This window comes from Garra rufa, chromosome 1 (assembly GCF_049309525.1).
Source record: "Garra rufa chromosome 1, GarRuf1.0, whole genome shotgun sequence".
Classification (NCBI taxonomy): domain Eukaryota; kingdom Metazoa; phylum Chordata; class Actinopteri; order Cypriniformes; family Cyprinidae; genus Garra; species Garra rufa.
Window position 1 is genome coordinate 108,317,394 of NC_133361.1, and position 25,855 is coordinate 108,343,248.

At 39.5% G+C, this 25,855-nt stretch overlaps 30 non-coding genes and 1 pseudogene across 30 annotated transcripts; all 31 read right to left on the minus strand.

Moving 5' to 3' along the window:
- Positions 1-553: 553 nt before the first annotated feature.
- Positions 554-672, minus strand: LOC141317833 (5S ribosomal RNA). Its single transcript, XR_012352187.1, has one exon. It is a non-coding gene; the product is annotated as a 5S ribosomal RNA (ribosomal RNA).
- A 753-nt stretch (positions 673-1,425) lies between these two features.
- On the minus strand, positions 1,426-1,544 carry LOC141307041 (5S ribosomal RNA). Its single transcript, XR_012346002.1, has one exon. It is a non-coding gene; the product is annotated as a 5S ribosomal RNA (ribosomal RNA).
- A 753-nt stretch (positions 1,545-2,297) lies between these two features.
- On the minus strand, positions 2,298-2,416 carry LOC141307052 (5S ribosomal RNA). The gene has a single exon (XR_012346013.1). It is a non-coding gene; the product is annotated as a 5S ribosomal RNA (ribosomal RNA).
- An 84-nt stretch (positions 2,417-2,500) lies between these two features.
- Positions 2,501-2,619, minus strand: LOC141307063 (5S ribosomal RNA). Its single transcript, XR_012346024.1, has one exon. It is a non-coding gene; the product is annotated as a 5S ribosomal RNA (ribosomal RNA).
- Positions 2,620-3,372: 753 nt separating this feature from the next.
- Positions 3,373-3,491, minus strand: LOC141307074 (5S ribosomal RNA). The gene has a single exon (XR_012346035.1). It is a non-coding gene; the product is annotated as a 5S ribosomal RNA (ribosomal RNA).
- An 84-nt stretch (positions 3,492-3,575) lies between these two features.
- Positions 3,576-3,694, minus strand: LOC141307085 (5S ribosomal RNA). The gene has a single exon (XR_012346046.1). It is a non-coding gene; the product is annotated as a 5S ribosomal RNA (ribosomal RNA).
- A 753-nt stretch (positions 3,695-4,447) lies between these two features.
- On the minus strand, positions 4,448-4,566 carry LOC141307096 (5S ribosomal RNA). Its single transcript, XR_012346057.1, has one exon. It is a non-coding gene; the product is annotated as a 5S ribosomal RNA (ribosomal RNA).
- Positions 4,567-4,650: 84 nt separating this feature from the next.
- LOC141307107 (5S ribosomal RNA) lies at positions 4,651-4,769 on the minus strand. Its single transcript, XR_012346068.1, has one exon. It is a non-coding gene; the product is annotated as a 5S ribosomal RNA (ribosomal RNA).
- Positions 4,770-5,522: 753 nt separating this feature from the next.
- On the minus strand, positions 5,523-5,641 carry LOC141307118 (5S ribosomal RNA). The gene has a single exon (XR_012346079.1). It is a non-coding gene; the product is annotated as a 5S ribosomal RNA (ribosomal RNA).
- Positions 5,642-5,725: 84 nt separating this feature from the next.
- LOC141307141 (5S ribosomal RNA) lies at positions 5,726-5,844 on the minus strand. Its single transcript, XR_012346101.1, has one exon. It is a non-coding gene; the product is annotated as a 5S ribosomal RNA (ribosomal RNA).
- Positions 5,845-6,597: 753 nt separating this feature from the next.
- Positions 6,598-6,716, minus strand: LOC141307152 (5S ribosomal RNA). The gene has a single exon (XR_012346112.1). It is a non-coding gene; the product is annotated as a 5S ribosomal RNA (ribosomal RNA).
- An 84-nt stretch (positions 6,717-6,800) lies between these two features.
- Positions 6,801-6,919, minus strand: LOC141307163 (5S ribosomal RNA). Its single transcript, XR_012346123.1, has one exon. It is a non-coding gene; the product is annotated as a 5S ribosomal RNA (ribosomal RNA).
- A 753-nt stretch (positions 6,920-7,672) lies between these two features.
- On the minus strand, positions 7,673-7,791 carry LOC141307174 (5S ribosomal RNA). The gene has a single exon (XR_012346134.1). It is a non-coding gene; the product is annotated as a 5S ribosomal RNA (ribosomal RNA).
- A 6,398-nt stretch (positions 7,792-14,189) lies between these two features.
- LOC141307185 (5S ribosomal RNA) lies at positions 14,190-14,308 on the minus strand. The gene has a single exon (XR_012346145.1). It is a non-coding gene; the product is annotated as a 5S ribosomal RNA (ribosomal RNA).
- Positions 14,309-14,392: 84 nt separating this feature from the next.
- On the minus strand, positions 14,393-14,511 carry LOC141307196 (5S ribosomal RNA). Its single transcript, XR_012346156.1, has one exon. It is a non-coding gene; the product is annotated as a 5S ribosomal RNA (ribosomal RNA).
- A 753-nt stretch (positions 14,512-15,264) lies between these two features.
- On the minus strand, positions 15,265-15,383 carry LOC141319001 (5S ribosomal RNA). Its single transcript, XR_012353282.1, has one exon. It is a non-coding gene; the product is annotated as a 5S ribosomal RNA (ribosomal RNA).
- A 753-nt stretch (positions 15,384-16,136) lies between these two features.
- Positions 16,137-16,255, minus strand: LOC141295981 (5S ribosomal RNA). The gene has a single exon (XR_012341172.1). It is a non-coding gene; the product is annotated as a 5S ribosomal RNA (ribosomal RNA).
- Positions 16,256-17,008: 753 nt separating this feature from the next.
- LOC141307207 (5S ribosomal RNA) lies at positions 17,009-17,127 on the minus strand. The gene has a single exon (XR_012346167.1). It is a non-coding gene; the product is annotated as a 5S ribosomal RNA (ribosomal RNA).
- An 84-nt stretch (positions 17,128-17,211) lies between these two features.
- LOC141307218 (5S ribosomal RNA) lies at positions 17,212-17,330 on the minus strand. Its single transcript, XR_012346178.1, has one exon. It is a non-coding gene; the product is annotated as a 5S ribosomal RNA (ribosomal RNA).
- A 753-nt stretch (positions 17,331-18,083) lies between these two features.
- On the minus strand, positions 18,084-18,202 carry LOC141307229 (5S ribosomal RNA). The gene has a single exon (XR_012346189.1). It is a non-coding gene; the product is annotated as a 5S ribosomal RNA (ribosomal RNA).
- A 753-nt stretch (positions 18,203-18,955) lies between these two features.
- On the minus strand, positions 18,956-19,084 carry LOC141346375 (5S ribosomal RNA; annotated as a pseudogene).
- An 84-nt stretch (positions 19,085-19,168) lies between these two features.
- Positions 19,169-19,287, minus strand: LOC141307240 (5S ribosomal RNA). Its single transcript, XR_012346200.1, has one exon. It is a non-coding gene; the product is annotated as a 5S ribosomal RNA (ribosomal RNA).
- Positions 19,288-20,040: 753 nt separating this feature from the next.
- On the minus strand, positions 20,041-20,159 carry LOC141307262 (5S ribosomal RNA). Its single transcript, XR_012346222.1, has one exon. It is a non-coding gene; the product is annotated as a 5S ribosomal RNA (ribosomal RNA).
- Positions 20,160-20,912: 753 nt separating this feature from the next.
- Positions 20,913-21,031, minus strand: LOC141317834 (5S ribosomal RNA). The gene has a single exon (XR_012352188.1). It is a non-coding gene; the product is annotated as a 5S ribosomal RNA (ribosomal RNA).
- A 753-nt stretch (positions 21,032-21,784) lies between these two features.
- LOC141307273 (5S ribosomal RNA) lies at positions 21,785-21,903 on the minus strand. The gene has a single exon (XR_012346233.1). It is a non-coding gene; the product is annotated as a 5S ribosomal RNA (ribosomal RNA).
- A 753-nt stretch (positions 21,904-22,656) lies between these two features.
- LOC141307284 (5S ribosomal RNA) lies at positions 22,657-22,775 on the minus strand. The gene has a single exon (XR_012346244.1). It is a non-coding gene; the product is annotated as a 5S ribosomal RNA (ribosomal RNA).
- Positions 22,776-22,859: 84 nt separating this feature from the next.
- Positions 22,860-22,978, minus strand: LOC141307296 (5S ribosomal RNA). Its single transcript, XR_012346255.1, has one exon. It is a non-coding gene; the product is annotated as a 5S ribosomal RNA (ribosomal RNA).
- A 753-nt stretch (positions 22,979-23,731) lies between these two features.
- On the minus strand, positions 23,732-23,850 carry LOC141307307 (5S ribosomal RNA). Its single transcript, XR_012346266.1, has one exon. It is a non-coding gene; the product is annotated as a 5S ribosomal RNA (ribosomal RNA).
- Positions 23,851-23,934: 84 nt separating this feature from the next.
- Positions 23,935-24,053, minus strand: LOC141307318 (5S ribosomal RNA). The gene has a single exon (XR_012346277.1). It is a non-coding gene; the product is annotated as a 5S ribosomal RNA (ribosomal RNA).
- A 753-nt stretch (positions 24,054-24,806) lies between these two features.
- On the minus strand, positions 24,807-24,925 carry LOC141307329 (5S ribosomal RNA). The gene has a single exon (XR_012346288.1). It is a non-coding gene; the product is annotated as a 5S ribosomal RNA (ribosomal RNA).
- Positions 24,926-25,009: 84 nt separating this feature from the next.
- LOC141307340 (5S ribosomal RNA) lies at positions 25,010-25,128 on the minus strand. The gene has a single exon (XR_012346299.1). It is a non-coding gene; the product is annotated as a 5S ribosomal RNA (ribosomal RNA).
- Positions 25,129-25,855: the final 727 nt, after the last annotated feature.

Below are 25,855 nucleotides of genomic sequence, written 5' to 3' on the forward strand. Positions count from 1 at the left end.
GTTAAAAGAATGAGACATAAAAGAAGATTGGTTTAAATAGATTTGGTTTATTTACAAGGTTCACATAAAAGACTTTAAAACAACAAGATAAAACGAGGTAAACGCTGTTAAAAGAATACAGTTCATTTGTCCATACCCTAAAAACAGTCCAAGAATCCCAGTGTGTTGATAAGTCCAATGTGAGTGTCCACCGGTGTATATACAATCCACAGAAAGTGTAATCCAAAGTTTGCAGGTGGTGAATGGAAAGGTGAGCTCTAAAATGAGCAACTCCTCAATCCAACAGTTTGGTGACTGTCCTTTGTTTGTCATGCTGCTCTCTTATACAGTTGTACTTCCTGCTTCCTGTCATGTGTCTAGTCACATGGCAGGCCAACCATCCATTTTTTAAAGACACACACTCACTTAAAATGTTAAGAGTAATAAAATGGCCTAAAAAACATGTAAAACACTTAAAACTCTATAATACATTTAAATGATTGTAATAAATAGAGGGGTAAAACACGTCTTTCTAAAAGCCAGCATATTATATAAATAGTGAAGAAAAGGCAAAAGCTTACAGCACCTGGTATTCCCAGGCGGTCTCCCATCCAAGTACTAAGCAGGCCCGACGCTGCTTAGCTTCCGAGATCAGACGAGATCGGGCGCTCTCAGCGCGGTACGGCCGTAAGCGAGGGCTGCTCCAAAAAGTGGGCTATTTAAAGATCAGCCTCCGTAAAAGCCAGCATATTATATAAATAGTGAAGAAAAGGCAAAAGCTTACAGCACCTGGTATTGCCAGGCGGTCTCCCATCCAAGTGTAACAATCGGCCTTATCAGCCGTGTTACAAGACTAAAATGGGGTCAGATTTAACTGTGAGAGATGACTAGTGGTTAAAAGAATGAGACATAAAAGAAGATTGGTTTAAATAGATTTGGTTTATTTACAAGGTTCACATAAAAGACTTTAAAACAACACGATAAAACGAGGTAAACGATGTTAAAAGAATACAGTTCATTTGTCCATACCCTAAAAACAGTCCAAGAATCCCAGTGTGTTGATAAGTCCAATGTGAGTGTCCACCGGTGTATATACAATCCACAGAAAGTGTAATCCAAAGTTTGCAGGTGGTGAATGGAAAGGTGAGCTCTAAAATTAGCAACTCCTCAATCCAACAGTTTGGTGACTGTCCTTTGTTTGTCATGCTGCTCTCTTATACAGTTGTACTTCCTGCTTCCTGTCATGTGTCTAGTCACATGGCAGGCCAACCATCCATTTTTTAAAGACACACACTCACTTAAAATGTTAAGAGTAATAAAATGGCCTAAAAAACATGTAAAACACTTAAAACTCTATAATACATTTAAATGATTGTAATAAATAGAGCGGTAAAACACGTCTTTCTAAAAGCCAGCATATTATATAAATAGTGAAGAAAAGGCAAAAGCTTACAGCACCTGGTATTCCCAGGCGGTCTCCCATCCAAGTACTAAGCAGGCCCGACGCTGCTTAGCTTCCGAGATCAGACGAGATCGGGCGCTCTCAGCGCGGTATGGCCGTAAGCGAGGGCTGCTCCAAAAAGTGGGCCATTTAAAGATCAGCCTCCGTAAAAGCCAGCATATTATATAAATAGTGAAGAAAAGGCAAAAGCTTACAGCACCTGGTATTGCCAGGCGGTCTCCCATCCAAGTGTAACAATCGGCCTTATCAGCCGAGTTACAAGACTAAAATGGGGTCAGATTTAACTGTGAGAGATGACTAGTGGTTAAAAGAATGAGACATAAAAGAAGATTGGTTTAAATAGATTTAGTTTATTTACAAGGTTCACATAAAAGACTTTAAAACAACACGATAAAACGAGGTAAACGCTGTTAAAAGAATACAGTTCATTTGTCCATACCCTAAAAACAGTCCAAGAATCCCAGTGTGTTGATAAGTCCAATGTGAGTGTCCACCGGTGTATATACAATCCACAGAAAATGTAATCCAAAGTTTGCAGGTGGTGAATGGAAAGGTGAGCTCTAAAATTAGCAACTCCTCAATCCAACAGTTTGGTGACTGTCCTTTGTTTGTCATGCTGCTCTCTTATACAGTTGTACTTCCTGCTTCCTGTCATGTGTCTAGTCACATGGCAGGCCAACCATCCATTTTTTAAAGACACACACTCACTTAAAATGTTAAGAGTAATAAAATGGCCTAAAAAACATGTAAAACACTTAAAACTCTATAATACATTTAAATGATTGTAATAAATAGAGCGGTAAAACACGTCTTTCTAAAAGCCAGCATATTATATAAATAGTGAAGAAAAGGCAAAAGCTTACAGCACCTGGTATTCCCAGGCGGTCTCCCATCCAAGTACTAAGCAGGCCCGACGCTGCTTAGCTTCCGAGATCAGACGAGATCGGGCGCTCTCAGCGCGGTATGGCCGTAAGCGAGGGCTGCTCCAAAAAGTGGGCCATTTAAAGATCAGCCTCCGTAAAAGCCAGCATATTATATAAATAGTGAAGAAAAGGCAAAAGCTTACAGCACCTGGTATTCCCAGGCGGTCTCCCATCCAAGTACTAAGCAGGCCCGACGCTGCTTAGCTTCCGAGATCAGACGAGATCGGGCGCTCTCAGCGCGGTATGGCCGTAAGCGAGGGCTGCTCCAAAAAGTGGGCTATTTAAAGATCAGCCTCCGTAAAAGCCAGCATATTATATAAATAGTGAAGAAAAGGCAAAAGCTTACAGCACCTGGTATTGCCAGGCGGTCTCCCATCCAAGTGTAACAATCGGCCTTATCAGCCGTGTTACAAGACTAAAATGGGGTCAGATTTAACTGTGAGAGATGACTAGTGGTTAAAAGAATGAGACATAAAAGAAGATTGGTTTAAATAGATTTGGTTTATTTACAAGGTTCACATAAAAGACTTTAAAACAACACGATAAAACGAGGTAAACGATGTTAAAAGAATACAGTTCATTTGTCCATACCCTAAAAACAGTCCAAGAATCCCAGTGTGTTGATAAGTCCAATGTGAGTGTCCACCGGTGTATATACAATCCACAGAAAGTGTAATCCAAAGTTTGCAGGTGGTGAATGGAAAGGTGAGCTCTAAAATTAGCAACTCCTCAATCCAACAGTTTGGTGACTGTCCTTTGTTTGTCATGCTGCTCTCTTATACAGTTGTACTTCCTGCTTCCTGTCATGTGTCTAGTCACATGGCAGGCCAACCATCCATTTTTTAAAGACACACACTCACTTAAAATGTTAAGAGTAATAAAATGGCCTAAAAAACATGTAAAACACTTAAAACTCTATAATACATTTAAATGATTGTAATAAATAGAGCGGTAAAACACGTCTTTCTAAAAGCCAGCATATTATATAAATAGTGAAGAAAAGGCAAAAGCTTACAGCACCTGGTATTCCCAGGCGGTCTCCCATCCAAGTACTAAGCAGGCCCGACGCTGCTTAGCTTCCGAGATCAGACGAGATCGGGCGCTCTCAGCGCGGTATGGCCGTAAGCGAGGGCTGCTCCAAAAAGTGGGCCATTTAAAGATCAGCCTCCGTAAAAGCCAGCATATTATATAAATAGTGAAGAAAAGGCAAAAGCTTACAGCACCTGGTATTCCCAGGCGGTCTCCCATCCAAGTACTAAGCAGGCCCGACGCTGCTTAGCTTCCGAGATCAGACGAGATCGGGCGCTCTCAGCGCGGTATGGCCGTAAGCGAGGGCTGCTCCAAAAAGTGGGCTATTTAAAGATCAGCCTCCGTAAAAGCCAGCATATTATATAAATAGTGAAGAAAAGGCAAAAGCTTATAGCACCTGGTATTCCCAGGCGGTCTCCCATCCAAGTGTAACAATCGGCCTTATCAGCCGAGTTACAAGACTAAAATGGGGTCAGATTTAACTGTGAGAGATGACTAGTGGTTAAAAGAATGAGACATAAAAGAAGATTGGTTTAAATAGATTTGGTTTATTTACAAGGTTCACATAAAAGACTTTAAAACAACACGATAAAACGAGGTAAACGCTGTTAAAAGAATACAGTTCATTTGTCCATACCCTAAAAACAGTCCAAGAATCCCAGTGTGTTGATAAGTCCAATGTGAGTGTCCACCGGTGTATATACAATCCACAGAAAGTGTAATCCAAAGTTTGCAGGTGGTGAATGGAAAGGTGAGCTCTAAAATTAGCAACTCCTCAATCCAACAGTTTGGTGACTGTCCTTTGTTTGTCATGCTGCTCTCTTATACAGTTGTACTTCCTGCTTCCTGTCATGTGTCTAGTCACATGGTAGGCCAACCATCCATTTTTTAAAGACACACACTCACTTAAAATGTTAAGAGTAATAAAATGGCCTAAAAAACATGTAAAACACTTAAAACTCTATAATACATTTAAATGATTGTAATAAATAGAGCGGTAAAACACGTCTTTCTAAAAGCCAGCATATTATATAAATAGTGAAGAAAAGGCAAAAGCTTACAGCACCTGGTATTCCCAGGCGGTCTCCCATCCAAGTACTAAGCAGGCCCGACGCTGCTTAGCTTCCGAGATCAGACGAGATCGGGCGCTCTCAGCGCGGTATGGCCGTAAGCGAGGGCTGCTCCAAAAAGTGGGCCATTTAAAGATCAGCCTCCGTAAAAGCCAGCATATTATATAAATAGTGAAGAAAAGGCAAAAGCTTACAGCACCTGGTATTCCCAGGCGGTCTCCCATCCAAGTACTAAGCAGGCCCGACGCTGCTTAGCTTCCGAGATCAGACGAGATCGGGCGCTCTCAGCGCGGTATGGCCGTAAGCGAGGGCTGCTCCAAACAGTGGGCTATTTAAAGATCAGCCTCCGTAAAAGCCAGCATATTATATAAATAGTGAAGAAAAGGCAAAAGCTTACAGCACCTGGTATTCCCAGGCGGTCTCCCATCCAAGTGTAACAATCGGCCTTATCAGCCGAGTTACAAGACTAAAATGGGGTCAGATTTAACTGTGAGAGATGACTAGTGGTTAAAAGAATGAGACATAAAAGAAGATTGGTTTAAATAGATTTGGTTTATTTACAAGGTTCACATAAAAGACTTTAAAACAACACGATAAAACGAGGTAAACGCTGTTAAAAGAATACAGTTCATTTGTCCATACCCTAAAAACAGTCCAAGAATCCCAGTGTGTTGATAAGTCCAATGTGAGTGTCCACCGGTGTATAAACAATCCACAGAAAGTGTAATCCAAAGTTTGCAGGTGGTGAATGGAAAGGTGAGCTCTAAAATTAGCAACTCCTCAATCCAACAGTTTGGTGACTGTCCTTTGTTTGTCATGCTGCTCTCTTATACAGTTGTACTTCCTGCTTCCTGTCATGTGTCTAGTCACATGGCAGGCCAACCATCCATTTTTTAAAGACACACACTCACTTAAAATGTTAAGAGTAATAAAATGGCCTAAAAAACATGTAAAACACTTGAAACTCTATAATACATTTAAATGATTGTAATAAATAGAGCGGTAAAACACGTCTTTCTAAAAGCCAGCATATTATATAAATAGTGAAGAAAAGGCAAAAGCTTACAGCACCTGGTATTCCCAGGCGGTCTCCCATCCAAGTACTAAGCAGGCCCGACGCTGCTTAGCTTCCGAGATCAGACGAGATCGGGCGCTCTCAGCGCGGTATGGCCGTAAGCGAGGGCTGCTCCAAAAAGTGGGCCATTTAAAGATCAGCCTCCGTAAAAGCCAGCATATTATATAAATAGTGAAGAAAAGGCAAAAGCTTACAGCACCTGGTATTCCCAGGCGGTCTCCCATCCAAGTACTAAGCAGGCCCGACGCTGCTTAGCTTCCGAGATCAGACGAGATCGGGCGCTCTCAGCGCGGTATGGCCGTAAGCGAGGGCTGCTCCAAACAGTGGGCTATTTAAAGATCAGCCTCCGTAAAAGCCAGCATATTATATAAATAGTGAAGAAAAGGCAAAAGCTTACAGCACCTGGTATTCCCAGGCGGTCTCCCATCCAAGTGTAACAATCGGCCTTATCAGCCGAGTTACAAGACTAAAATGGGGTCAGATTTAACTGTGAGAGATGACTAGTGGTTAAAAGAATGAGACATAAAAGAAGATTGGTTTAAATAGATTTGGTTTATTTACAAGGTTCACATAAAAGACTTTAAAACAACACGATAAAACGAGGTAAACGCTGTTAAAAGAATACAGTTCATTTGTCCATACCCTAAAAACAGTCCAAGAATCCCAGTGTGTTGATAAGTCCAATGTGAGTGTCCACCGGTGTATATACAATCCACAGAAAGTGTAATCCAAAGTTTGCAGGTGGTGAATGGAAAGGTGAGCTCTAAAATTAGCAACTCCTCAATCCAACAGTTTGGTGACTGTCCTTTGTTTGTCATGCTGCTCTCTTATACAGTTGTACTTCCTGCTTCCTGTCATGTGTCTAGTCACATGGTAGGCCAACCATCCATTTTTTAAAGACACACACTCACTTAAAATGTTAAGAGTAATAAAATGGCCTAAAAAACATGTAAAACACTTAAAACTCTATAATACATTTAAATGATTGTAATAAATAGAGCGGTAAAACACGTCTTTCTAAAAGCCAGCATATTATATAAATAGTGAAGAAAAGGCAAAAGCTTACAGCACCTGGTATTCCCAGGCGGTCTCCCATCCAAGTACTAAGCAGGCCCGACGCTGCTTAGCTTCCGAGATCAGACGAGATCGGGCGCTCTCAGCGCGGTATGGCCGTAAGCGAGGGCTGCTCCAAAAAGTGGGCCATTTAAAGATCAGCCTCCGTAAAAGCCAGCATATTATATAAATAGTGAAGAAAAGGCAAAAGCTTACAGCACCTGGTATTCCCAGGCGGTCTCCCATCCAAGTACTAAGCAGGCCCGACGCTGCTTAGCTTCCGAGATCAGACGAGATCGGGCGCTCTCAGCGCGGTATGGCCGTAAGCGAGGGCTGCTCCAAACAGTGGGCTATTTAAAGATCAGCCTCCGTAAAAGCCAGCATATTATATAAATAGTGAAGAAAAGGCAAAAGCTTACAGCACCTGGTATTCCCAGGCGGTCTCCCATCCAAGTGTAACAATCGGCCTTATCAGCCGAGTTACAAGACTAAAATGGGGTCAGATTTAACTGTGAGAGATGACTAGTGGTTAAAAGAATGAGACATAAAAGAAGATTGGTTTAAATAGATTTGGTTTATTTACAAGGTTCACATAAAAGACTTTAAAACAACACGATAAAACGAGGTAAACGCTGTTAAAAGAATACAGTTCATTTGTCCATACCCTAAAAACAGTCCAAGAATCCCAGTGTGTTGATAAGTCCAATGTGAGTGTCCACCGGTGTATATACAATCCACAGAAAGTGTAATCCAAAGTTTGCAGGTGGTGAATGGAAAGGTGAGCTCTAAAATTAGCAACTCCTCAATCCAACAGTTTGGTGACTGTCCTTTGTTTGTCATGCTGCTCTCTTATACAGTTGTACTTCCTGCTTCCTGTCATGTGTCTAGTCACATGGCAGGCCAACCATCCATTTTTTAAAGACACACACTCACTTAAAATGTTAAGAGTAATAAAATGGCCTAAAAAACATGTAAAACACTTAAAACTCTATAATACATTTAAATGATTGTAATAAATAGAGCGGTAAAACACGTCTTTCTAAAAGCCAGCATATTATATAAATAGTGAAGAAAAGGCAAAAGCTTACAGCACCTGGTATTCCCAGGCGGTCTCCCATCCAAGTACTAAGCAGGCCCGACGCTGCTTAGCTTCCGAGATCAGACGAGATCGGGCGCTCTCAGCGCGGTATGGCCGTAAGCGAGGGCTGCTCCAAAAAGTGGGCTATTTAAAGATCAGCCTCCGTAAAAGCCAGCATATTATATAAATAGTGAAGAAAAGGCAAAAGCTTACAGCACCTGGTATTGCCAGGCGGTCTCCCATCCAAGTGTAACAATCGGCCTTATCAGCCGTGTTACAAGACTAAAATGGGGTCAGATTTAACTGTGAGAGATGACTAGTGGTTAAAAGAATGAGACATAAAAGAAGATTGGTTTAAATAGATTTGGTTTATTTACAAGGTTCACATAAAAGACTTTAAAACAACACGATAAAACGAGGTAAACGATGTTAAAAGAATACAGTTCATTTGTCCATACCCTAAAAACAGTCCAAGAATCCCAGTGTGTTGATAAGTCCAATGTGAGTGTCCACCGGTGTATATACAATCCACAGAAAGTGTAATCCAAAGTTTGCAGGTGGTGAATGGAAAGGTGAGCTCTAAAATTAGCAACTCCTCAATCCAACAGTTTGGTGACTGTCCTTTGTTTGTCATGCTGCTCTCTTATACAGTTGTACTTTCTGCTTTCTGTCATGTGTCTAGTCACATGGCAGGCCAACCATCCATTTTTTAAAGACACACACTCACTTAAAATGTTAAGAGTAATAAAATGGCCTAAAAAACATGTAAAACACTTAAAACTCTATAATACATTTAAATGATTGTAATAAATAGAGCGGTAAAACACGTCTTTCTAAAAGCCAGCATATTATATAAATAGTGAAGAAAAGGCAAAAGCTTACAGCACCTGGTATTCCCAGGCAGTCTCCCATCCAAGTACTAAGCAGGCCCGACGCTGCTTAGCTTCCGAGATCAGACGAGATTTTTTTTTTTTTTTTTTTTATTTATTTAAAAAAACATATTACATCACAAAAAGTACAAAATACATTTCACATTTTTTACATATGCAGATATGTACATTAATTCATTCATATTTCTGCCATTTCCATTGCAAACTATTTTCTGAATACTCTACCAATGTGTTTCCTTTTACAAACGTTTCAGTAAAATCATCCTCTCTGTCACTCATTAGAAAATATTTCCATATTAAATTCACAGAGTTTTCCATTTTGTTTTTAAACAAAACCCATACATCAACTTTCCTTTTTTCATATTTTGATACATTTCTTCTTAGCCATATTACATTCTTTGCAATTGTTGTCAATAAAGTAAAGACATTCACATTACAACCTTTACCATTGTACCCAAATAAAACCATTTTTTCCCAAGCATTTTGTGTCATATTCTCATTATATTTTTCTTTCAGCATGGATTTTACAATTTTTTTCATTCTTCCCATAAAATCATCCAATTCTTCACAATAAAAAAATAGATGTAATAGACCTTCATCACTTTTCATGCATACCTTACACCTTGCATCTTTTCCTATCCCAATTTTACACAACCTCATTTCTGTTAAAATACCATTATGTCTTAATAAGAAATTAAAATCTTCTAAAATTGGATCCATATATTTCATTCCCACATTTTTCCAAATATCTATTTCATCTACATCATATCTTTCTTTCCAATAGCTGTTTGCCACAGGTTTAGCAAAAGCCCTTTCCCTAAAAACCAAATAAAAATCTTTTACTTTACATTCAAAAAAACACTTATTTTCACCATTTGTCTTTTTTAAATATAGCTCAGGCATGCCTTCATTCTCATCCTTTTCATTTTTTTCAATCCTTTCCACCCATCCTGTTGGTATTGCTTTCTTTAATTCATCGAACTGTTTTATCAGTGTTCCTTTTGTCACATTCCTTTCTATTTCAAAAATTGCATCCATAATTGCTTGTACTGGAAGATAACCATTTATTACTTCATATAAAATGTCTTTGACTTGTCTTACTCCTCCATCCCACCATTTCTTATAGTAAATTACATTCCCTTCATTTGTAACATTCGAGTTTAAAAACAGAGGTTGTTCTAACAGTTGCATTCTTCCTTTTGGTAAAATTAATACTTTATCTAAGAAAGATGACCAGGTTTCTAAAACTTCTTTATAAAAATTTGGTAGACCCATTAACATATATTTTTTTGTCTTCATCCACAGTGCATTCCATCCCATGCTAAAATTACTAAATTTCTTTAAAAAATATTCCATTACATTTTTCCACATTGCCTTTCTCTTAACATCCATAAACCTTTTCACCAATTTAACTCTTAATGTTTTCATTCTTAACATTGGATCTAATAGCCCTAGTCCTCCTACATCAGTTCCACCAATAAGCGTATCATATGCAATTTTTGCTCTTCCCTTTCCCCATAAAAAATTTAAAACACTTTCTTTTATTCTTTTAAAAAACTCATAAGGCAATGGAGTTACACTCAGCACATACCAAATCTTAGAAAGCATTAAAGCATTTATCACTAATACCTTTCCCTTTAATGTTAAATTTCTTAATTTCCAAAATCTCAATCTTTGTTCCATTCCTTTTAATGCTCCCTCCCAATTAAAAACATCAGCTTTATTAAAATCCATACCCATCCAAATTCCTAAAAGTTTTATATGTTCTCCTTCTTCTTTAAAATGCATGTGCTGAGGTAATGTTTCCACATTCCCAATTCTCATACACAAGCTCTTTTCAATATTGACCTTAGCTCCAGACCCTTTACAATATTTCTCCACAATCCCCATTGCCTTAACAACACTTTGAATGTCTTCAACCAACAATGTTGTGTCATCTGCGTATTGGTAGATTGGCTCCTGTATATTACTTCCCTCTATTCTAATACCCTTTATCTCTGTATCTGCTTTTATTGCTAATCCCAAAGGTTCTGCTACTAGTGAATAAAGTAAAGCAGATAAAGGACATCCTTGCCTTATAGACCTTGTTAGTTGAAAACATTCTGATAAAAACCCATTGCATTTAATACACGTAAAAATATTAGAATAAAAGATCATAATCCACTTTCTAAAATTTTTCCCAAATCCAAATTCTTTGATAACATTTAGTAAATATCCATGCTCCACTCTATCAAAGGCTTTTTCTAAATCCAAACTTATTAAATATCCCTTCTTATTTTTTTCCTTCATATAAAACATTGTGTCTCTTATACTTTGAACAATATCTAGAATATCTTTATTTTGTATTCCATATGCCTGGGTAGTACTTATTATTTTAGGTAAAACTGTCCTTAATCTATTTGCTAACACCTTTGCTAAAATTTTGAAATCTGTATTTAGCATTGTTAAAGGCCTGTAATTCTTAAGATCATTAGGATTTCCTCTTTTTTTATAAATCATTTTAATCATTCCTATCTTCATTCTTTCACTTAACTCCTCTTTTTTAAAAATCTCATCATATACTTCTTTTAAAATTGGGACTAATATTTCTCTAAAATTCTTATAAAACTCGTTTGTTAACCCATCTATACCTGGGCTCTTTCCCAACGTTAACTGCTTTATTGCTGTGTCAATTTCCTCTTCTGTTATCTCATCATCACATAAAACCTTATCTTCCGTAGAGACCTTTACTTTTATTTGATTTAAAAAGAAATCTTCTTCTATTTTATCAACCCCTTGTCTCTTAAACATGTCTTCATAAAAATTCTTAATTACCAATAAAATCTCTTTTGTTCCTTGCTTTATGTCTCCATTTTTATCTAACACCTCCTTCATTAAATCTGCTCTTTGTCTATTTTTTTCTAAATCAAAAAAAAAAAAATTTGTGCATCTTTCCCCCTCCACAACATATTTTGCTTTACTTCTAATGATCGCCCCCTTACATTTTTCATCTTCAATTTCCCTTAATTTTTCTCGTAAAATTAAGATTTTACCTATGTCTTCTTCATTTAGATTTTGCTCCTGTCTTTTTTCTTCTTTATCTATCTCTTTTCTTATCTCAGTTTCCTTTCTGATGTTAGCTTTTTTTAACAATTTACAAAATTGTATTGATAAACTCTTTATATCCAATTTCACGTTATCCCACCATATTCTTTTCTCTTCTGCGTAAATCTTATTTAATTTACTAACTTCTAATAGTTGTTTAATTCTTTCTTTGTAAGATTCTTCTTTTAAAATTGTTGCATTTAAGACCCACACCCCTGATCCTCTCTCCACTCTTACACAATCTAAAGTCATACATAAAAGAAAATGATCACTATACCCTACTTCCTTATAAAATACATTTTGGATATTTCCCTCCATTTCCTCCTTACATCAAACGTAATCAATTCTACTTTGTTTTATCTTATTCATTACCACTTGCACTCTTGAAAATTTTCTCTTTTTCCTATTTCTTTCCCGCCATATATCTATTAGATTACATTCCTTCATTATTTTCACCAATTCCTCTCTCCCTTTGTCTGTCTTAAAAACCATTTCACTTGCCAAATCCAATTCTGTAAAGACAGTATTGAAATCACCCATTAAAATAACATTCTGCCATGTTTTTAAATTAATATTCACTTTTTTAAAAAAATCTACTTTTCCCTTTTCTTCATTTGGTGCATGAATATTATAGATAATAAAAAACTCTTTTCCTTTTTCTATTTTCACCGCCATACTTTTTCCCACTCCATCATCCAATATTACTTGTTCTTTTTCACATACTCCTCTTTTAATTAGAACTGCAACCCCACAACCTACTTTATCATTTCCATTATTAAAATATATATTTCCATCCCATTTTGTTTCAAACCTTTTAACACTTTCATTTTTCCAATTTGTTTCCTGCAACACAATGACATCGGTATTTTTACATAAAACCTTCATCTTTTCAAATTTCTCCATATTCAGCAAACCCCTAGCATTCCATGACACAATTTTTAAAAACATAAAAAAACATACATTGAAAAATAAATCACAAAAACCAAACATTTTTTTTCTATTCTCCCTCCTCCTCCTCCATTAATGCTTGAAATCTATTTTCCCATAAAGTTTTTTCTTTACTCTGTTCTTTTTTTTTCTCAAGTCTCTTCTTCTTAGCAACTTCTAGATTTGGTATTACCTTAGTGATCCGTCTTCTTATAGTCTCTCTTCTATCCATTCTGAAGTCCATTTTCTCCCCTTCTTTCTTCTCCTCAGTTCTCTCTTTCTTTTCTTCCTCGTTACCTTTTGCATGTTGTTCCTCCATTTCTTCCAGTGCTCCTTGTGATATATTCAGTGGTGTCCATATTCCTTCGTCCATTGCTGCTTCTTGTCCATCCTCTTCCATCTCCTGATTCTTCTCATTGGTCTTTTTATTCCCTTCATTTTCTTTTGCAGTCTCTCCAGCATTTCCAAGTTCCGTCTCTTCCACCATTTGCCCACCCACATCTTCCAAATCTGTATTTTGCGTTCCATCCAAATCTGCTATCCAACACTCACATCTTGCCATCACTTTTCTGCACTCCGGGCACTTCACCGCATCACAGTCCCTTGCGAAATGCCCCTGTTCATCGCACTGATAGCACTTGAACTCTGGGCAGTTTTTGAACACGTGTCCAGGATTCATGCACAATCGACAGGTTTTAACCTGCCGATCATGCATAATCCGGAAGTACTGCGATCCTTCCTCCGTGTCAAATTTTGTGCTGTATGGCAAGGATATGACTTCTTTTGGGAATTTCACCCTTAGGTACCTTGTACCGTCTGCTATATCGGTGCCCGGATACATTCTTCTTTTGATTTCAGATGCAGGTGTCACTCCCCAATTATGTAATTTTTCCAAAATATCAGAATCAGCAATGTAGGCGGGCAAATGTATGAAAGAAACAACATACTCTCTTGTTTGTAATTTCCTTATCTCACACAGTTTTCCTTTTATCATCAAAAAATCCTCCAAGTCCTCGCATACATCCGTATTCGTCAGTGTGATTTCATACTCCTTTCCATGTCTGGGTCTCACTGCCAGTATCTTCCCCCCTCCAACTTTTCCGTTCACTGCTTTAATTATATCTTCAGCCCTCGCATCTCTCAGTTCTGTCAAATCCACTATCACTGTAGCCTCTTTCGAGTAAATCCTCTTATTATAATCCATACGTAGATGTCCAACTTGTTGTCCTTTATCCATTCCTTTGTTCAGTAACTCTCGTCTTTCTCCTGTCATATCCGTACCGTTAGCTGGTAATCCATCCATTGTAAAAAGTGCGTGAAGAAAAAAAAAAAAACTACTCCCCAGACAGCAAACTGCTGCTGGGAAGTGTGAAAACTAACAAAAACTCACTCAAAAATAAAAAATCTTAATTAACAAAACCCACTAAACAAAACAAAAAATAAGGTGAGCCTCTCTCACCAACTGCTTCCTAATGCTGCCACGTCACTTCCTGAACTGCTCAGTAGCGCCCTCAGGTGGCGGTATGGCCATAAGCGAGGGCTGCTCCAAAAAGTGGGCCATTTAAAGATCAGCCTCCGTAAAAGCCAGCATATTATATAAATAGTGAAGAAAAGGCAAAAGCTTACAGCACCTGGTATTCCCAGGCGGTCTCCCATCCAAGTACTAAGCAGGCCCGACGCTGCTTAGCTTCCGAGATCAGACGAGATCGGGCGCTCTCAGCGCGGTATGGCCGTAAGCGAGGGCTGCTCCAAAAAGTGGGCCATTTAAAGATCAGCCTCCGTAAAAGCCAGCATATTATATAAATAGTGAAGAAAAGGCAAAAGCTTACAGCACCTGGTATTCCCAGGCGGTCTCCCATCCAAGTACTAAGCAGGCCCGACGCTGCTTAGCTTCCGAGATCAGACGAGATCGGGCGCTCTCAGCGCGGTATGGCCGTAAGCGAGGGCTGCTCCAAAAAGTGGGCTATTTAAAGATCAGCCTCCGTAAAAGCCAGCATATTATATAAATAGTGAAGAAAAGGCAAAAGCTTATAGCACCTGGTATTCCCAGGCGGTCTCCCATCCAAGTGTAACAATCGGCCTTATCAGCCGAGTTACAAGACTAAAATGGGGTCAGATTTAACTGTGAGAGATGACTAGTGGTTAAAAGAATGAGACATAAAAGAAGATTGGTTTAAATAGATTTGGTTTATTTACAAGGTTCACATAAAAGACTTTAAAACAACACGATAAAACGAGGTAAACGCTGTTAAAAGAATACAGTTCATTTGTCCATACCCTAAAAACAGTCCAAGAATCCCAGTGTGTTGATAAGTCCAATGTGAGTGTCCACCGGTGTATATACAATCCACAGAAAGTGTAATCCAAAGTTTGCAGGTGGTGAATGGAAAGGTGAGCTCTAAAATTAGCAACTCCTCAGTCCAACAGTTTGGTGACTGTCCTTTGTTTGTCATGCTGCTCTCTTATACAGTTGTACTTCCTGCTTCCTGTCATGTGTCTAGTCACATGGCAGGCCAACCATCCATTTTTTAAAGACACACACTCACTTAAAATGTTAAGAGTAATAAAATGGCCTAAAAAACATGTAAAACACTTAAAACTCTATAATACATTTAAATGATTGTAATAAATAGAGCGGTAAAACACGTCTTTCTAAAAGCCAGCATATTATATAAATAGTGAAGAAAAGGCAAAAGCTTACAGCACCTGGTATTCCCAGGCAGTCTCCCATCCAAGTACTAAGCAGGCCCGACGGTGCTTAGCTTCCGAGATCAGACGAGATCGGGCGCTCTCAGCGCGGTATGGCCGTAAGCGAGGGCTGCTCCAAAAAGTGGGCCATTTAAAGATCAGCCTCCGTAAAAGCCAGCATATTATATAAATAGTGAAGAAAAGGCAAAAGCTTACAGCACCTGGTATTCCCAGGCGGTCTCCCATCCAAGTGTAACAATCGGCCTTATCAGCCGAGTTACAAGACTAAAATGGGATTAGATTTAACTGTGAGAGGTGACTAGTGGTTAAAAGAATGAGACATAAAAGAAGATTGGTTTAAATAGATTTGGTTTATTTACAAGGTTCACATAAAAGACTTTAAAACAACACGATAAAACGAGGTAAACGCTGTTAAAAGAATACAGTTCATTTGTCCATACCCTAAAAACAGTCCAAGAATCCCAGTGTGTTGATAAGTCCAATGTGAGTGTCCACCGGTGTATATACAATCCACAGAAAGTGTAATCCAAAGTTTGCAGGTGGTGAATGGAAAGGTGAGCTCTAAAATTAGCAACTCCTCAATCCAACAGTTTGGTGACTGTCCTTTGTTTGTCATGCTGCTCTCTTATACAGTTGTACTTCCTGCTTCCTGTCATGTGTCTAGTCACATGGCAGGCCAACCATCCATTTTTTAAAGACACACACTCACTTAAAATGTTAAGAGTAATAAAATGGCCTAAAAAACATGTAAAACACTTAAAACTCTATAATACATTTAAATGATTGTAATAAATAGAGCGGTAAAACACGTCTTTCTAAAAGCCAGCATATTATATAAATAGTGAAGAAAAGGCAAAAGCTTACAGCACCTGGTATTCCCAGGCGGTCTCCCATCCAAGTACTAAGCAGGCCCGACGCTGCTTAACTTCCGAGATCAGACGAGATCGGGCGCTCTCAGCGCGGTATGGCCGTAAGCGAGGGCTGCTCCAAAAAGTGGGCTATTTAAAGATCAGCCTCCGTAAAAGCCAGCATATTATATAAATAGTGAAGAAAAGGCAAAAGCTTACAGCACCTGGTATTCCCAGGCGGTCTCCCATCCAAGTGTAACAATCGGCCTTATCAGCCGAGTTACAAGACTAAAATGGGGTCAGATTTAACTGTGAGAGATGACTAGTGGTTAAAAGAATGTGACATAAAAGAAGATTGGTTTAAATAGATTTGGTTTATTTACAAGGTTCACATAAAAGACTTTAAAACAACACGATAAAACGAGGTAAACGCTGTTAAAAGAATACAGTTCATTTGTCCATACCCTAAAAACAGTCCAAGAATCCCAGTGTGTTGATAAGTCCAATGTGAGTGTCCACCGGTGTATAAACAATCCACAGAAAGTGTAATCCAAAGTTTGCAGGTGGTGAATGGAAAGGTGAGCTCTAAAATTAGCAACTCCTCAATCCAACAGTTTGGTGACTGTCCTTTGTTTGTCATGCTGCTCTCTTATACAGTTGTACTTCCTGCTTCCTGTCATGTGTCTAGTCACATGGCAGGCCAACCATCCATTTTTTAAAGACACACACTCACTTAAAATGTTAAGAGTAATAAAATGGCCTAAAAAACATGTAAAACACTTGAAACTCTATAATACATTTAAATGATTGTAATAAATAGAGCGGTAAAACACGTCTTTCTAAAAGCCAGCATATTATATAAATAGTGAAGAAAAGGCAAAAGCTTACAGCACCTGGTATTCCCAGGCGGTCTCCCATCCAAGTACTAAGCAGGCCCGACGCTGCTTAGCTTCCGAGATCAGACGAGATCGGGCGCTCTCAGCGCGGTATGGCCGTAAGCGAGGGCTGCTCCAAAAAGTGGGCCATTTAAAGATCAGCCTCCGTAAAAGCCAGCATATTATATAAATAGTGAAGAAAAGGCAAAAGCTTACAGCACCTGGTATTCCCAGGCGGTCTCCCATCCAAGTACTAAGCAGGCCCGACGCTGCTTAGCTTCCGAGATCAGACGAGATCGGGCGCTCTCAGCGCGGTATGGCCGTAAGCGAGGGCTGCTCCAAACAGTGGGCTATTTAAAGATCAGCCTCCGTAAAAGCCAGCATATTATATAAATAGTGAAGAAAAGGCAAAAGCTTACAGCACCTGGTATTCCCAGGCGGTCTCCCATCCAAGTGTAACAATCGGCCTTATCAGCCGAGTTACAAGACTAAAATGGGGTCAGATTTAACTGTGAGAGATGACTAGTGGTTAAAAGAATGAGACATAAAAGAAGATTGGTTTAAATAGATTTGGTTTATTTACAAGGTTCACATAAAAGACTTTAAAACAACACGATAAAACGAGGTAAACGCTGTTAAAAGAATACAGTTCATTTGTCCATACCCTAAAAACAGTCCAAGAATCCCAGTGTGTTGATAAGTCCAATGTGAGTGTCCACCGGTGTATATACAATCCACAGAAAGTGTAATCCAAAGTTTGCAGGTGGTGAATGGAAAGGTGAGCTCTAAAATTAGCAACTCCTCAATCCAACAGTTTGGTGACTGTCCTTTGTTTGTCATGCTGCTCTCTTATACAGTTGTACTTCCTGCTTCCTGTCATGTGTCTAGTCACATGGCAGGCCAACCATCCATTTTTTAAAGACACACACTCACTTAAAATGTTAAGAGTAATAAAATGGCCTAAAAAACATGTAAAACACTTAAAACTCTATAATACATTTAAATGATTGTAATAAATAGAGCGGTAAAACACGTCTTTCTAAAAGCCAGCATATTATATAAATAGTGAAGAAAAGGCAAAAGCTTACAGCACCTGGTATTCCCAGGCGGTCTCCCATCCAAGTACTAAGCAGGCCCGACGCTGCTTAGCTTCCGAGATCAGACGAGATCGGGCGCTCTCAGCGCGGTATGGCCGTAAGCGAGGGCTGCTCCAAAAAGTGGGCTATTTAAAGATCAGCCTCCGTAAAAGCCAGCATATTATATAAATAGTGAAGAAAAGGCAAAAGCTTACAGCACCTGGTATTGCCAGGCGGTCTCCCATCCAAGTGTAACAATCGGCCTTATCAGCCGTGTTACAAGACTAAAATGGGGTCAGATTTAACTGTGAGAGATGACTAGTGGTTAAAAGAATGAGACATAAAAGAAGATTGGTTTAAATAGATTTGGTTTATTTACAAGGTTCACATAAAAGACTTTAAAACAACACGATAAAACGAGGTAAACGATGTTAAAAGAATACAGTTCATTTGTCCATACCCTAAAAACAGTCCAAGAATCCCAGTGTGTTGATAAGTCCAATGTGAGTGTCCACCGGTGTATATACAATCCACAGAAAGTGTAATCCAAAGTTTGCAGGTGGTGAATGGAAAGGTGAGCTCTAAAATTAGCAACTCCTCAATCCAACAGTTTGGTGACTGTCCTTTGTTTGTCATGCTGCTCTCTTATACAGTTGTACTTTCTGCTTTCTGTCATGTGTCTAGTCACATGGCAGGCCAACCATCCATTTTTTAAAGACACACACTCACTTAAAATGTTAAGAGTAATAAAATGGCCTAAAAAACATGTAAAACACTTAAAACTCTATAATACATTTAAATGATTGTAATAAATAGAGCGGTAAAACACGTCTTTCTAAAAGCCAGCATATTATATAAATAGTGAAGAAAAGGCAAAAGCTTACAGCACCTGGTATTCCCAGGCAGTCTCCCATCCAAATACTAAGCAGGCCCGACGCTGCTTAGCTTCCGAGATCAGACGAGATCAGACGAGATCGGGCGCTCTCAGCGCGGTATGGCCGTAAGCGAGGGCTGCTCCAAAAAGTGGGCCATTTAAAGATCAGCCTCCGTAAAAGCCAGCATATTATATAAATAGTGAAGAAAAGGCAAAAGCTTACAGCACCTGGTATTCCCAGGCGGTCTCCCATCCAAGTACTAAGCAGGCCCGACGCTGCTTAGCTTCCGAGATCAGACGAGATCGGGCGCTCTCAGCGCGGTATGGCCGTAAGCGAGGGCTGCTCCAAAAAGTGGGCTATTTAAAGATCAGCCTCCGTAAAAGCCAGCATATTATATAAATAGTGAAGAAAAGGCAAAAGCTTATAGCACCTGGTATTCCCAGGCGGTCTCCCATCCAAGTGTAACAATCGGCCTTATCAGCCGAGTTACAAGACTAAAATGGGGTCAGATTTAACTGTGAGAGATGACTAGTGGTTAAAAGAATGAGACATAAAAGAAGATTGGTTTAAATAGATTTGGTTTATTTACAAGGTTCACATAAAAGACTTTAAAACAACACGATAAAACGAGGTAAACGCTGTTAAAAGAATACAGTTCATTTGTCCATACCCTAAAAACAGTCCAAGAATCCCAGTGTGTTGATAAGTCCAATGTGAGTGTCCACCGGTGTATATACAATCCACAGAAAGTGTAATCCAAAGTTTGCAGGTGGTGAATGGAAAGGTGAGCTCTAAAATTAGCAACTCCTCAGTCCAACAGTTTGGTGACTGTCCTTTGTTTGTCATGCTGCTCTCTTATACAGTTGTACTTCCTGCTTCCTGTCATGTGTCTAGTCACATGGCAGGCCAACCATCCATTTTTTAAAGACACACACTCACTTAAAATGTTAAGAGTAATAAAATGGCCTAAAAAACATGTAAAACACTTAAAACTCTATAATACATTTAAATGATTGTAATAAATAGAGCGGTAAAACACGTCTTTCTAAAAGCCAGCATATTATATAAATAGTGAAGAAAAGGCAAAAGCTTACAGCACCTGGTATTCCCAGGCGGTCTCCCATCCAAGTACTAAGCAGGCCCGACGCTGCTTAGCTTCCGAGATCAGACGAGATCGGGCGCTCTCAGCGCGGTATGGCCGTAAGCGAGGGCTGCTCCAAAAAGTGGGCCATTTAAAGATCAGCCTCCGTAAAAGCCAGCATATTATATAAATAGTGAAGAAAAGGCAAAAGCTTACAGCACCTGGTATTGCCAGGCGGTCTCCCATCCAAGTGTAACAATCGGCCTTATCAGCCGAGTTACAAGACTAAAATGGGGTCAGATTTAACTGTGAGAGATGACTAGTGGTTAAAAGAATGAGACATAAAAGAAGATTGGTTTAAATAGATTTGGTTTATTTACAAGGTTCACATAAAAGACTTTAAAACAACAAGATAAAACGAGGTAAACGCTGTTAAAAGAATACAGTTCATTTGTCCATACCCTAAAAACAGTCCAAGAATCCCAGTGTGTTGATAAGTCCAATGTGAGTGTCCACCGGTGTATATACAATCCACAGAAAGTGTAATCCAAAGTTTGCAGGTGGTGAATGGAAAGGTGAGCTCTAAAATGAGCAACTCCTCAATCCAACAGTTTGGTGACTGTCCTTTGTTTGTCATGCTGCTCTCTTATACAGTTGTACTTCCTGCTTCCTGTCATGTGTCTAGTCACATGGCAGGCCAACCATCCATTTTTTAAAGACACACACTCACTTAAAATGTTAAGAGTAATAAAATGGCCTAAAAAACATGTAAAACACTTAAAACTCTATAATACATTTAAATGATTGTAATAAATAGAGGGGTAAAACACGTCTTTCTAAAAGCCAGCATATTATATAAATAGTGAAGAAAAGGCAAAAGCTTACAGCACCTGGTATTCCCAGGCGGTCTCCCATCCAAGTACTAAGCAGGCCCGACGCTGCTTAGCTTCCGAGATCAGACGAGATCGGGCGCTCTCAGCGCGGTACGGCCGTAAGCGAGGGCTGCTCCAAAAAGTGGGCTATTTAAAGATCAGCCTCCGTAAAAGCCAGCATATTATATAAATAGTGAAGAAAAGGCAAAAGCTTACAGCACCTGGTATTGCCAGGCGGTCTCCCATCCAAGTGTAACAATCGGCCTTATCAGCCGTGTTACAAGACTAAAATGGGGTCAGATTTAACTGTGAGAGATGACTAGTGGTTAAAAGAATGAGACATAAAAGAAGATTGGTTTAAATAGATTTGGTTTATTTACAAGGTTCACATAAAAGACTTTAAAACAACACGATAAAACGAGGTAAACGATGTTAAAAGAATACAGTTCATTTGTCCATACCCTAAAAACAGTCCAAGAATCCCAGTGTGTTGATAAGTCCAATGTGAGTGTCCACCGGTGTATATACAATCCACAGAAAGTGTAATCCAAAGTTTGCAGGTGGTGAATGGAAAGGTGAGCTCTAAAATTAGCAACTCCTCAATCCAACAGTTTGGTGACTGTCCTTTGTTTGTCATGCTGCTCTCTTATACAGTTGTACTTCCTGCTTCCTGTCATGTGTCTAGTCACATGGCAGGCCAACCATCCATTTTTTAAAGACACACACTCACTTAAAATGTTAAGAGTAATAAAATGGCCTAAAAAACATGTAAAACACTTAAAACTCTATAATACATTTAAATGATTGTAATAAATAGAGCGGTAAAACACGTCTTTCTAAAAGCCAGCATATTATATAAATAGTGAAGAAAAGGCAAAAGCTTACAGCACCTGGTATTCCCAGGCGGTCTCCCATCCAAGTACTAAGCAGGCCCGACGCTGCTTAGCTTCCGAGATCAGACGAGATCGGGCGCTCTCAGCGCGGTATGGCCGTAAGCGAGGGCTGCTCCAAAAAGTGGGCCATTTAAAGATCAGCCTCCGTAAAAGCCAGCATATTATATAAATAGTGAAGAAAAGGCAAAAGCTTACAGCACCTGGTATTGCCAGGCGGTCTCCCATCCAAGTGTAACAATCGGCCTTATCAGCCGAGTTACAAGACTAAAATGGGGTCAGATTTAACTGTGAGAGATGACTAGTGGTTAAAAGAATGAGACATAAAAGAAGATTGGTTTAAATAGATTTAGTTTATTTACAAGGTTCACATAAAAGACTTTAAAACAACACGATAAAACGAGGTAAACGCTGTTAAAAGAATACAGTTCATTTGTCCATACCCTAAAAACAGTCCAAGAATCCCAGTGTGTTGATAAGTCCAATGTGAGTGTCCACCGGTGTATATACAATCCACAGAAAATGTAATCCAAAGTTTGCAGGTGGTGAATGGAAAGGTGAGCTCTAAAATTAGCAACTCCTCAATCCAACAGTTTGGTGACTGTCCTTTGTTTGTCATGCTGCTCTCTTATACAGTTGTACTTCCTGCTTCCTGTCATGTGTCTAGTCACATGGCAGGCCAACCATCCATTTTTTAAAGACACACACTCACTTAAAATGTTAAGAGTAATAAAATGGCCTAAAAAACATGTAAAACACTTAAAACTCTATAATACATTTAAATGATTGTAATAAATAGAGCGGTAAAACACGTCTTTCTAAAAGCCAGCATATTATATAAATAGTGAAGAAAAGGCAAAAGCTTACAGCACCTGGTATTCCCAGGCGGTCTCCCATCCAAGTACTAAGCAGGCCCGACGCTGCTTAGCTTCCGAGATCAGACGAGATCGGGCGCTCTCAGCGCGGTATGGCCGTAAGCGAGGGCTGCTCCAAAAAGTGGGCCATTTAAAGATCAGCCTCCGTAAAAGCCAGCATATTATATAAATAGTGAAGAAAAGGCAAAAGCTTACAGCACCTGGTATTCCCAGGCGGTCTCCCATCCAAGTACTAAGCAGGCCCGACGCTGCTTAGCTTCCGAGATCAGACGAGATCGGGCGCTCTCAGCGCGGTATGGCCGTAAGCGAGGGCTGCTCCAAAAAGTGGGCTATTTAAAGATCAGCCTCCGTAAAAGCCAGCATATTATATAAATAGTGAAGAAAAGGCAAAAGCTTACAGCACCTGGTATTGCCAGGCGGTCTCCCATCCAAGTGTAACAATCGGCCTTATCAGCCGTGTTACAAGACTAAAATGGGGTCAGATTTAACTGTGAGAGATGACTAGTGGTTAAAAGAATGAGACATAAAAGAAGATTGGTTTAAATAGATTTGGTTTATTTACAAGGTTCACATAAAAGACTTTAAAACAACACGATAAAACGAGGTAAACGATGTTAAAAGAATACAGTTCATTTGTCCATACCCTAAAAACAGTCCAAGAATCCCAGTGTGTTGATAAGTCCAATGTGAGTGTCCACCGGTGTATATACAATCCACAGAAAGTGTAATCCAAAGTTTGCAGGTGGTGAATGGAAAGGTGAGCTCTAAAATTAGCAACTCCTCAATCCAACAGTTTGGTGACTGTCCTTTGTTTGTCATGCTGCTCTCTTATACAGTTGTACTTCCTGCTTCCTGTCATGTGTCTAGTCACATGGCAGGCCAACCATCCATTTTTTAAAGACACACACTCACTTAAAATGTTAAGAGTAATAAAATGGCCTAAAAAACATGTAAAACACTTAAAACTCTATAATACATTTAAATGATTGTAATAAATAGAGCGGTAAAACACGTCTTTCTAAAAGCCAGCATATTATATAAATAGTGAAGAAAAGGCAAAAGCTTACAGCACCTGGTATTCCCAGGCGGTCTCCCATCCAAGTACTAAGCAGGCCCGACGCTGCTTAGCTTCCGAGATCAGACGAGATCGGGCGCTCTCAGCGCGGTATGGCCGTAAGCGAGGGCTGCTCCAAAAAGTGGGCCATTTAAAGATCAGCCTCCGTAAAAGCCAGCATATTATATAAATAGTGAAGAAAAGGCAAAAGCTTACAGCACCTGGTATTCCCAGGCGGTCTCCCATCCAAGTACTAAGCAGGCCCGACGCTGCTTAGCTTCCGAGATCAGACGAGATCGGGCGCTCTCAGCGCGGTATGGCCGTAAGCGAGGGCTGCTCCAAAAAGTGGGCTATTTAAAGATCAGCCTCCGTAAAAGCCAGCATATTATATAAATAGTGAAGAAAAGGCAAAAGCTTATAGCACCTGGTATTCCCAGGCGGTCTCCCATCCAAGTGTAACAATCGGCCTTATCAGCCGAGTTACAAGACTAAAATGGGGTCAGATTTAACTGTGAGAGATGACTAGTGGTTAAAAGAATGAGACATAAAAGAAGATTGGTTTAAATAGATTTGGTTTATTTACAAGGTTCACATAAAAGACTTTAAAACAACACGATAAAACGAGGTAAACGCTGTTAAAAGAATACAGTTCATTTGTCCATACCCTAAAAACAGTCCAAGAATCCCAGTGTGTTGATAAGTCCAATGTGAGTGTCCACCGGTGTATATACAATCCACAGAAAGTGTAATCCAAAGTTTGCAGGTGGTGAATGGAAAGGTGAGCTCTAAAATTAGCAACTCCTCAATCCAACAGTTTGGTGACTGTCCTTTGTTTGTCATGCTGCTCTCTTATACAGTTGTACTTCCTGCTTCCTGTCATGTGTCTAGTCACATGGTAGGCCAACCATCCATTTTTTAAAGACACACACTCACTTAAAATGTTAAGAGTAATAAAATGGCCTAAAAAACATGTAAAACACTTAAAACTCTATAATACATTTAAATGATTGTAATAAATAGAGCGGTAAAACACGTCTTTCTAAAAGCCAGCATATTATATAAATAGTGAAGAAAAGGCAAAAGCTTACAGCACCTGGTATTCCCAGGCGGTCTCCCATCCAAGTACTAAGCAGGCCCGACGCTGCTTAGCTTCCGAGATCAGACGAGATCGGGCGCTCTCAGCGCGGTATGGCCGTAAGCGAGGGCTGCTCCAAAAAGTGGGCCATTTAAAGATCAGCCTCCGTAAAAGCCAGCATATTATATAAATAGTGAAGAAAAGGCAAAAGCTTACAGCACCTGGTATTCCCAGGCGGTCTCCCATCCAAGTACTAAGCAGGCCCGACGCTGCTTAGCTTCCGAGATCAGACGAGATCGGGCGCTCTCAGCGCGGTATGGCCGTAAGCGAGGGCTGCTCCAAACAGTGGGCTATTTAAAGATCAGCCTCCGTAAAAGCCAGCATATTATATAAATAGTGAAGAAAAGGCAAAAGCTTACAGCACCTGGTATTCCCAGGCGGTCTCCCATCCAAGTGTAACAATCGGCCTTATCAGCCGAGTTACAAGACTAAAATGGGGTCAGATTTAACTGTGAGAGATGACTAGTGGTTAAAAGAATGAGACATAAAAGAAGATTGGTTTAAATAGATTTGGTTTATTTACAAGGTTCACATAAAAGACTTTAAAACAACACGATAAAACGAGGTAAACGCTGTTAAAAGAATACAGTTCATTTGTCCATACCCTAAAAACAGTCCAAGAATCCCAGTGTGTTGATAAGTCCAATGTGAGTGTCCACCGGTGTATAAACAATCCACAGAAAGTGTAATCCAAAGTTTGCAGGTGGTGAATGGAAAGGTGAGCTCTAAAATTAGCAACTCCTCAATCCAACAGTTTGGTGACTGTCCTTTGTTTGTCATGCTGCTCTCTTATACAGTTGTACTTCCTGCTTCCTGTCATGTGTCTAGTCACATGGCAGGCCAACCATCCATTTTTTAAAGACACACACTCACTTAAAATGTTAAGAGTAATAAAATGGCCTAAAAAACATGTAAAACACTTGAAACTCTATAATACATTTAAATGATTGTAATAAATAGAGCGGTAAAACACGTCTTTCTAAAAGCCAGCATAT